Source organism: Microtus ochrogaster, unplaced genomic scaffold (assembly GCF_000317375.1).
Source record: "Microtus ochrogaster isolate Prairie Vole_2 unplaced genomic scaffold, MicOch1.0 UNK30, whole genome shotgun sequence".
NCBI lineage: Eukaryota > Metazoa > Chordata > Mammalia > Rodentia > Cricetidae > Microtus > Microtus ochrogaster.
The window spans coordinates 3,613,515-3,624,873 of record NW_004949128.1 but is presented as its reverse complement, the minus strand read 5'-3'; positions in this window follow the sequence as shown (position 1 = coordinate 3,624,873).

Below are 11,359 nucleotides of genomic sequence, written 5' to 3'. Positions count from 1 at the left end.
AAATAAATAAGAAAATATGAACTAAAAAAGATAGAACTGAATAGATTGTCGTGCTAATAAATATTTTGGTATTGTTTAATTCAAATGATGTATTGTATCCCTCTGTTTTAGATACTTTGACATATACATGTACCAACATAAACACCACACCAATATAAACTATTCTCACTGGCACAGAAAGTTATCTATTCCCTTTGGCTATGATTAATGTTCAGGCATCATAATAACCAAGGCTCTACTTGTCACTATTGATTCTATTTGTATGTTTTAAACTTGATCAAGATAAAAGTCGTGTAGTATAGTATTTAAGGGAATGAATTATGTTGTACATATCAATGTAATATGCTCCTTTTTGTTTTGATAAATATTCTATAGGTGAATATAACAGATTATGTTTACTAGTTCATTTCTGATATTCATTTTGTTGGTTTCTAGTATTTAAGTATTATAAGTCAAGCCACCATGAACATAATCATATAAATAAATACATTATTAATATAATTTAATATGCTCTGAACATATACCTATGGGTGGGATTTCTGTACCACAACAGGGTGGCTATATCTGAACACTATTAGAAATCATTTAATAATTTTGTGTAATGTTTTAAGGTTTTTTTCATACTTTTTTGAACTTCTCAGTTATCCTATTTTAGCCCTTCCAGTGAATATGGGACAGTTTCAGTTTGCTTTGCCACAATATGCAATAAAAGTGGCATATGGTAACTGCTAAATGTAACCAGCGGCTACTTTTACAGATTTATATATAAATCTTTGCTTCAATGCTTTGGCATAATTTTTCGGTAATTCATTTTTAATAAACTAAGAATTTATGTTACATATTTACATGTATATATATTATCAATGGAATTATATATACATGTGGTGAATAATGTTTTATATCTTTCAGAAATTTATGGTACTATTACATTACTGGAATTATTTTAATTGGGTGAAGTCCAATTTTTCCATCTTTTTATTGCTAATATATTTTAAGATCAGCTTGAAAATTTCTTTTCTCATGAATACATTGTTGCTTTTTGTAAAACAAAAAATACAGGCCTCACTCAGCTAGGTCTCAGGGACCCATAGCCACCCCCCACCACACCTCTGACCACCAGAGCCCTGGCTGCTCTTGGAGATATGAGTGTCTGGGTTCTGAGGACCCAGCTCTCTGAACCCTAGGCTGAAGGCACACCCCATGCCCCACCCCCACCCAGCAAAGCCCCAGAGACCTTAGAACAGCCTTCTCACACCTGCAGCCATGCCCCATCACATCTCTAACCATTGGAATCTTGACCCTGACAGCCCCTGGAGAGGTGAGTGTCTGCGTTCCCAGCTAGGCAGCCCTGCTCTCCTGACCCTAGTTCATCAAGGGACATCCTGTGTCTCACCCCCAACCAACAAACCCCAAAGACCATGGAGCAGCCTCCCCACACATGCAACCATTCTCCACAGCACCTACAATCACTGGAGTCTTGGCCCTGACTGCACCTGGAGAGGAGCTCTCAGAGGCTCATCAGAGAGACATGGCCCTGCCTGCACCAGGAGGAAGAGTGAACACTTAAGCCATATGCCCCACCTGCACCCACTGGAGGAAGAGATGGGTAGATACCAATGCAAACACCTAAAGAGCAATATGTCAACACCTGAACCTAGTGGTCCTACAAAAGAAAGACCTGAACATTTTAATGCAGAAGAAGCAGAAGAAAACATCCTTAAGTAAATCTTTCTAAAGAGGATAGAGACCCTTAAAGAGGAAATGAAAAATTTCCTTAAAAAAATGGAGGAAAAGACAAACAAAAAATTGGAAGAAATCAATAAATCTCTTAAAAAAAGCCAATAAGCCAAGAAAAAAAAAAACAAATAAGTGAAACAAACAGTCCAAATAGTTTAATACTTGAAAATTGACATATAGCTAATAAGGAAAATACAAACCAAGGGAATTCTGGAAATGCAAAATGGGTAAACAGAAACTACAGATGAAAGCATAACCAACAGATTACAAGAGATGGAAGAGAGAATCTCAGGAGTTGAAGATGTGGTAGAGGAAATAGATTTACTGGTCAGAGAAAATGATAAATCCAACAAATACTTAAAACAAAACATCCAGGAAATATGAGGCACCATGAGAAGATGAAACCTAAAAATAATAGGGATAGAAGAAGGAGAAGAATTCCATTTCAAAGGCACAGAAAAATATATTCAACAAAATCATAGAAGAAAACTTCCCAACCTAAGGATATGCGTAAGAAGATACAAGAAGCTTAGACAACACTAAATAGATTGGGGAACAAAATCTTCTCAACATATAATAATCAAAACACTAAACATACAGAATAAAGAAAGCATATTAAAAAGCCACAAAGGAAAAAGGTAAAATAACATATAAAGGCAGACCTATGAGAATTACACCCAAGTTCTCAATGGAAACTCTGAAAGCCAGAAGGTCCTGGACAAATGTGCCGCAGAAACATGCAAGACCAGACTATTATGCCCAGAAACACTTTCAGGCACCAGAGATGGAGAAAATAAGATATGCTGTGAGAAAACCAGATTTAAACAATAACTATCTACAAATCCAGCCTTCCAGAAAGTACTAGAAGGAAAACTCTGACCCAAGGAAGTTAGCTGCACCCACAAAAACACAGGCAACAGATAACCTCACACCACACACCAGCAAATGACGAAGAAGGGAAACACACAACCACAACCACCAAAAAATAACAGAAATTTAAAATCACTGGTCATTAATATCTCAATATCAATGGATTCAATTCATCTATAAAAAGACACAGCTTAATAGAGTGGATATGAAAATAGAATCTATCCTTTTGCTGCATATAAAAAACACTCCTTAACCTCAAAGACAGACATTATCTCAGAGTAAATGATTGGGAAAAGAGTTTCCAATCAAATGGGCTTAAGAAACTTGAGAGTGTAACTATCCTAATATCTCACAAAATAGATGGCAAACAAAAATCAATCAAAAGAAATGGAGGACACTTTGTACGCATCACAGAAAAAAAAATCCATGAAAATGAAGTCTTAATTCTGAATATCTATGCCCCTAATGCAAAAGCATTCACATCTGTAAAAGAAACATTACTAAAACTTAAATCTCATCTCAAACTTCACACACTAATAGTGGGAGACTTCAACAACCCAATCTCAACAATGGACAGGTCTGCCAGACAGAAACTTAACAGAGAAGTAAGAGAACTGACAGATGTCATGACTCAAACAAACTTAACCAACATCTATAGAGCATTAAAGCCAAATACAACAGAATATACTTCTCAACACCTCATGGAACCTTCTCTAAAATTAACCAGATGCTCAGTAACAAAGCAAACCTCAATAGATAGATACAGAAAATTGGATACAAAAAGATTGGAGTAACCCCTGTATCTCATCAGATCACCATGGGTGAAATTTAGAATAGAAAAACAATAACACCAATTGCAGAAAGTCTACGAACTCATGGAAATTGAGCAATGCTCAACTGAATCACCACTGAATCAAGGAAGAAAAAGAAAGAGTTAAAGATTTCCTGGAATTCAGCAAAAAATGAAGCCACAACATACACAAACCTATGGGACACTATAAAAGCCGTGCTAAGAGGAAAGCTCATAGCACTAAGTACCTACATAAGGAACCTGGAAAAATCTCACACAGGCTAATTAACAACACAGCTGAAAGCTCTAGGACAAAAAGAAACAGACTCACCCAGGAGGAGTAGACGCCAGGAAATAATCAAATTTAGGACTGAAATCAATAAAATAGAAACAAAGAAAACAATACAAAGAATCAGTGAGACAAAGAACTGGTTCTTCAAGAATATAAGCAAGACAGAAAACCATATTCAAACTAATCAAAGGGCAGGGAAAGAATATCCAAAGGAACAAAATCAGAAAAGAAATGGGGACCTGAGAATAGACACTGAGGAAATCCAAAGATTCATTGGGTCATACTTCGAAAAAGTACACTCCACAAAATTGGAAAATCTAAAAGAAATGGACAATTTTCTGGATAGGAACCACATACTGAAATTAAATCAAGACCAGATAAATACCTATAAGCCTTAAGGAAATAGAAGTCATCAAAAGTCTCCCAATGATAAAAGCCCAGGGCCTGCTGGTTTCAGTGCAGAACTGTACCAGAACTTCAAAGAAGACAAAAAACCTACACTCCTCACAGTGTCCCACACAAATCAAACAGGAGGAACATTAACAAACTCTGTATAGGAGGTCACAGCTACCCTGATCCCCAAACCATGCAAAGACTCATCTACGAAAGGGAATTACAGACCATTCTCCCAATAAACATTGATACAAAAATACACAATATAATACTGCCAAACCAAAACCAAGAATACATCAGAAAAATCATCCACTATGATCAAGCTGGCTTCATCTCAGAGATGCAGGGATAATTCAACTTATGAAAATCTGTAAATGTAATCCACCATGAACTGAAAGAAAAAAACATATGATAATCTCATTAGATGGTGAAAAAGCTTTTGACAAAATTCAACACCCCTTCAAGATAAAGGTCATGGAGAGATCAGTAACATAATAAAAGCAAGAAAAAGCAAGCTGACAGTCAATATCAAATTAAATGGAGAAAAGCTCAAAGTGATTCCACTAAAATCAGAAACAACACATGGCTGTTCATTCTCTCTGCATCTATTCAATATGGTACTAGAAGTTTTAGCTAGAGCAATAAGACAGCCAAAGGAGATGAAGGGGATATAAAATTGGAAAAGAAGAATTCAAACTTACACTACTTGCAGATGATATAATAATATATATAACTGATCCAAAAAATTCTGCCAGGGAACTCCTACAGCTGATAAACACCTTTAGTAACGTGGCAGGATATAATATTAGCTGAAAACAACGAGTAGCCCTCCTATATACACATGATAAAAGGGTTGAGAAAAAAAGCAGGAAAATATCACCCTTCACAATAGCCACAAATAACATAAAACATCTTGTGTTAACTCTAACCAAATAGGTGAAAGACCTGTATGACAGGACTTTAAGTCTTTGAAAAAAGAAACTGAAAAGATATCAGAAAATGGAAAGATTTCCCATGCTCTTGGATAGGTAGGATTAACATAGTAAAAACAATAATATCAAAACAATCTACAGATTCAATGTAATCCCCATCAAAATCCCAATACGATTCTTCACAGACCTCAAAAAAACAACTTACTATATATTATCTCTTTAAAAACAGTTTTCACCTTACTTGCCATCAGAAATCAACTTCAAATAAATTTGTATATTTCAGAGTAAAAAATACAGTGTTCCTACAAATAATTAATAGTTCCCTTGGTTTTGTGGAAATCTTAGCAAACAACTGAATTATAAGCAGTGGGTGTCTCATTTTTTTTTTACTTCTTTTATGTGTTGCTTTTTAGGTTATTGCAAGCTTTCAAATATACATGTTAGTGAGACTCCGTGAACTATGTATTTAAACGATTTGTGTTAGTATGGTTTATAATTGAGCTGATCTGTGAATTAATAACATGAATAAAAGTCTGCTTGATTGAATCATGATGCGTTGTATACCAATTGGTGATCAGTATGTACCTAAGAAGACTGGGAAATCATTAACAATCACCAGACATCCCTTTTAGAAGTTGTGTATCTTTCCATAGACTGCATTCACTAGATGATAGACATCTCAACACATTCATCACATATCTGAAGGCCATAGCTAGTTAAACACACTGAAATTTGTATTTTATTTTGATAATATTGTAAGCACAAATCTTCATTGTAAACGTCATGGCAGCCACCATAAACTCTTTTACTCACCTTTAGAGTTATGAACCCACAGTTCAGTTCACATACATAAAATTCAAATAATTTGGCCAAGAGAAGTGAAGTGGGATTCTCTAATGTAAATATATTTTGCAAAGCAAAGATGAAAACGTACTGTAGTTTGAATGTGAAAAGTTCCCTATAGGCATGTGATATAGCAATCACTACATGGTGGTACTGTTGCTGGGAGCTTCTGGAATCTTTAAAAAGTGAAAACCCATTGCGGGAAGTGCTCCTTTGAGGACAGGAGAGTGAGCCTTGTTGTTTCTACTTTGTGTTGTTTCTCTGCTTCCTGCACTTGTAGCAATGCTTTTCCTGACAGCTGCCAGTCTTCCCTGTCATGATGGAGGGCAATCTTCCTGGATTTATATGCCAAAAACAATCTTTTCTTCATAGAGTGGCTTTTGTCAAATCTTTTGTTCCAATAGTTTATAAAAAAGTTGAACAATAACCTGATTTAATTGTCTCTTTCCAAAAAAAAAGGCAGGATTCTTCCATAAGGTTAATTTTCATTCTAAAAAATATGTTTGTGAGCATGTTGGCAAATCATTCAGATTATTCACATTGAGAAGATATGTCCTACAAGCTGACTTTCAAAAGAAGTTTTATCTATTGGGTATTGGTATGCTTTGGCAAGAAGGGAAATAATGTTTCCTTCCTGGGCAAAAACATGTATAACACACCGATTTCAAATTTCAGAAAAATACTCAGAAGTGGGATTGATGCATTTTCTGGAAACTTTATTTTTAATCTGGAGAGAAGTCTGTATTTGCTAATCCATAATGGTTGCCCCGATTAACACTCAGAACAATGTGAGACAGTTCTCTTTGCCCCACATCCTCTGGCACTTGTTTCTTCATTTCTGTCATAGTCTCCTTTCAAGCTTGAGGTATTATCTCATGGGGATTTGACTTGTAATGTTTAGTGATGTCCAATATGTTTTCAAAAGCTGATTGAACATTTGTGTGTTTTATTTCTGACAATATTTTCTATCAAGGTTCTTTATCCCTTCCCTTTTACTTATTATCTGTTTGTTTATTTGTTTTCTTAGCCCACTGAGTCCAATTAGAGATTCCTATATGTGTATATTGTGATAGAACCCCAGATCTTAACAGGCCCCCAACATTAGCACAAATGATTCCATGACAGAAGTGTCAATCAGACTGTAAAACAGCATGTAGACAGTACCACCTGCCAAACATGAAAACAAAGACCTAATCTATCAAAGTTCATACTTCTTGGAAAGTCTCTTAATGTATTAACCTTGCTTTTTAGCTTCTGTGGTCCCGCTTCCGGCTAACTGTTCATGTTAACTGAAGTATGCGAACTCAGAACATGGTTTTTACATTTAAAAGTGCATCCTGAAAAAGACTTTGTGCTACAATGGGATCCCAAATACCCAGTGTATTTGCCTACCATCTAATAAAGACTTCCTTTTGGCTTAAACCTGTGTCCAAGCAGTCTTCTCTGGTGAAAACCCACAACATATATGTATGTTTTTCACTGAGACGTGGTAAACCTACCAGTGGCCATATCCACAAAAGTAGAGTGAATCTCCTTTCTCCAGCAGCTTTTAGTAGTCAATATTTTCTCAACTAAAGGTGGTTAAGCCTAAGGAGCTCCCTCCACATCCAAACTAGAATTTTTACCAGACTTGATCTTGTGTAGGTCTTATACAGATAATTATAATTGCTGTCCATATATTTTAAAACACCTATAGCAGGTTCAAGGAACAGCTCTCATTTTATAGCACTCCATCCCATACTCCACTTTTACATTTGTTCAGTTCCCTGTTCTCTGAAGTTTCCTGAGCCTTGGAGAGGAGGGTTGATATAGACTGTCCATCTACATCTGAACTAAAATGACTGTTTGAATTAGACACTATCTACTGTAATAAGAAGCTTCTTTGACCAGACACAAACCTGCATATTTCATGATTTCTTTTTCTTTATAGTTTAATAATACCACATCAGGCATGTGTAGCATACTTTTATGATGTGGGATATCCCTCTGTATATATGTTGCTTTTATTGTATGATGAATAAAGGTGTTTGAGCCAGTGGCCTAGCAGAGTAAAATCAAGTGGGAAATCAGAACAGAGATAAAGAGAGAGTGGGCAGAGTGGAGGAGATGCCATGTAGCCTCCAAAGGAGAAAAATGACAGAACATTACCAATAAGCCACAGCCTCTTGGTGCTACATTGATTTATTAATGAAATTGGTTCATTTAAGATATAAGACCTACCTATGAATATGCTGAGTTATTGGACAGAGAGTGTTGTAATTGGTATAGTTTCTGTGTGATTATTTGGGTCTAAGCAGCCAGGAAATGAAAACTCCATTTGTTTTACTTTTGTTCATGTAGTTTTTCTATAGAGTCAATATATATTCATATAATGTATGTGTTATTAACTTTTCATCATGTGTTTGGCTTACAAATATTTTCCCTCAACCCATAGGTTATCTCTTGACTTTTTTCACCCCACACAAGTTACTTTTACTTTCATGGTGGCTAAATAATGAAATCAATATAAACAACACACACACATACTCACAAGATAGACTAATAATCAGCTTTGTAGAAAGTGGGTGTTTGTATCACATGATAGTAAACATAGAAAAATATGCTAATTGAAATAGTCAAACACAAAAAGAAAAATAACTTTCTCATGTGAAGACTTGAAAAACCAATGAATTCATTGAAACAGAGAGAATGATGGTCACCACTGTTTGAAGTGCAGAGATTATAATCAAAACATATAAGTTTCAATCAAAGGGAATCTTTTAAATATACTTTGATAATATCAAACAGCATGATGAATATAGCTAAGAATTGAGTACTATATATTTCCACAATACTGGTACAGTAACTTTCAAGTATTCTCTTCTTAAAAATGTCAAATATTAGAGGTTATAAAATGCTAGTTTAATAATTTCATTTTTTGCAAATTTTATCATACCTTTATATCATATAAATATGTATAGCTAAGTCTTATGATGTAATAAGGGTTTGACATGTAGGAAAGGGGTATTATGCAAAGTTAGGAAAAATACTTTTAATGTTGAATTTTAGGTTTTAATATGCTAATGTGAGTGCATATTTCTAAAAAGAAAATAAATGCCCTAGTCCCAAGAGAATTTACTACAATAATATTGGCAGAATGTTTTTATTCTTTATTATTATTGTCTAGAGGCTTAAGTTTTCACACAATACTCAATAAAACTGATAACATATTATACCTTAAAGAAATTGACAAATTCACAATAACCTACAAGTACATTCTGTCTGTTATCAAATCCTAGTTGGCTCATGTTTCTAAGCACATCTGTGGGAAAGGAGGAGCTTGTTGTTGAGATGGAGGATGACCTTAGTGGATGGAGATAGTTTCTGATGAATCACCATTATTCTTAATCTCATTTAACCATGACATCTTCTAAAGTGAATGTCTTTTAAGAAGATTGATAGAACCCATTATTGCACGTGAAGTTTTAACTGGTCTTAAACAGCTCCAGAGACACCACTACCTCAGAAAACAGCTGTGCTGTTTTCAGACAGAAGTTTGTGAATTGAGAGCCCTTTGAAGACTTTTCAAGTTAGTGAATCAAAATTTGACAACAACAAATAAAAACTAGCTTGACCAATTTTCCTCTGTTTGGAAGCACATATTTTGCTTGGAAATGAATAAAATATCATTCAAAATCACAATGGACACGATAACACAAATAATAATAATTGTTTCATCAGTTTGTGAGGAAACATGTAAAGGTTTAATTGATGGCATTTAGCTTTTACCTTTATAAGACATATATATACATATATATGTCTTATAATATATATATTATACATTATATATATAATATAATATACATTAGATATAATCATGTTTTCCTCAGTATAAAGCAGGAGTCCCAACACTTACCAAATTCTACTTCTTTTTGAAGTCTTCTTGCTTCGTCTCTCCACTGTGTATTTGGGCATGTCATAGAGCATACTGAGGGAGGTATAGAATAGAAGGTATTATAGGTCAAGATCATTGAGGAATGATTTTTATTAAATCTTGAAATAGTGTTGAATTTTTTTAAATACAAATAACACAATAGGTAACACATTCAGGGTAAATCTGAGAACCATTTGTGAAAGAAAAAATGCAAGAAAGAACTGAAAACAAAAATACATACAATGTTTCAGACCAATGACTTCACCTTAAGTAGTGACACCAGACCTGAGCAGAGGAGGTAGGCAAGAGGTTTTACAAAGTGGAAAGCAAAGCAGAGCTACTATTCAGTTGTGGATGGAGAGGTTCAGCAGGACTAACTAGCAATAGCTTTTAAACATCAATTACAGAAAACCATTTCATATAGGGAAAACCCATTTGTGGAAAGGCAATAATCTGCTGGGATTAAGTAGCTATATTTGACAAATTAGGGGAAGTTCTACAGAAGATGGTAATGTTGGCATAAGTTACCCAAGGCCAGGGTAGTTAATAAGTAAAAAGGAATGACTAACCAACAGCAATGACAAAAATAAAATAAAATAAAATGGGCACTGAAGAGGTAGAAGTGTTGCTGCTACAAGCAACTGTTTTTGCAAATATTAAATGTTCTAGAAGTACATTATGCACCACTGGATTGATGAAAAGTGATTAAGTTCATTCACAGAGAGAGAATGCAGAAATGAGAAATAGCTGGCTTTGAAAACACTTGTCTAACAAGCTAAGGAAAGTGGAGCCAAACAAGAGCTTTTGGAGGACACAATTGGGAGAAGAAGGAATAAAGCTTAATGGAAAAAAGAAAAAAAGAAAAAAACCTCAGCGCTGTTATCGTTTATGTACAGAACAGAAAGGACACTACAATTAATTATCTGTCACTTTCCAATTACCATATGCTTTGTGACTTGTCTCCATACTGTCCTGGGAGCAAGTTAAAAAAAGATAACTAGCCATCAGTGTAAATGTTTCTTATAATTCTTTGGGTCCTTGTGTATATGGAAGAATTACATTCTGGATTAATAAAGTTATAGACATTACATGTCTATATGCATATGTCTAAATGCATTGCATAACTTGAAGCTCACACTTTGCTGCTGTGCTGTGCTGATGCAAATGAAGGCTAGATTTGGTTCATACTGCTGGCACAGTGAGGATGGAATCAAGACTTCAGGTTAAGAATCCTCTAATAGGTCCAAGTCTCTTCCCAACCCTAAGATGGCTCCCTTAATTAAGATATGTGCTTCCCTGCTCCCCTATCCAACCTTCCTGTATCCCAATCATCCCGTTGCCCCAAGTTCTCCCCATCCTACCCTTCTCACTTTTTTCTCCCCATCTCCCCTTACCCGCCTCCCATCCCACCCTTAAGATCCCGATTTATTGCCTGGCAATCTTGTCTACTTCCCCTACCCAGGAGGATAACTATATGTTTTCTTTGTGTTCACCTTCTTAGTTAGCTTCTTTAGGATATCAAAATATAGACTCACTGACCTTTATTTGTGGCTAGAAACCAGTTATGAGTGAGTACATCCCATGTTCAT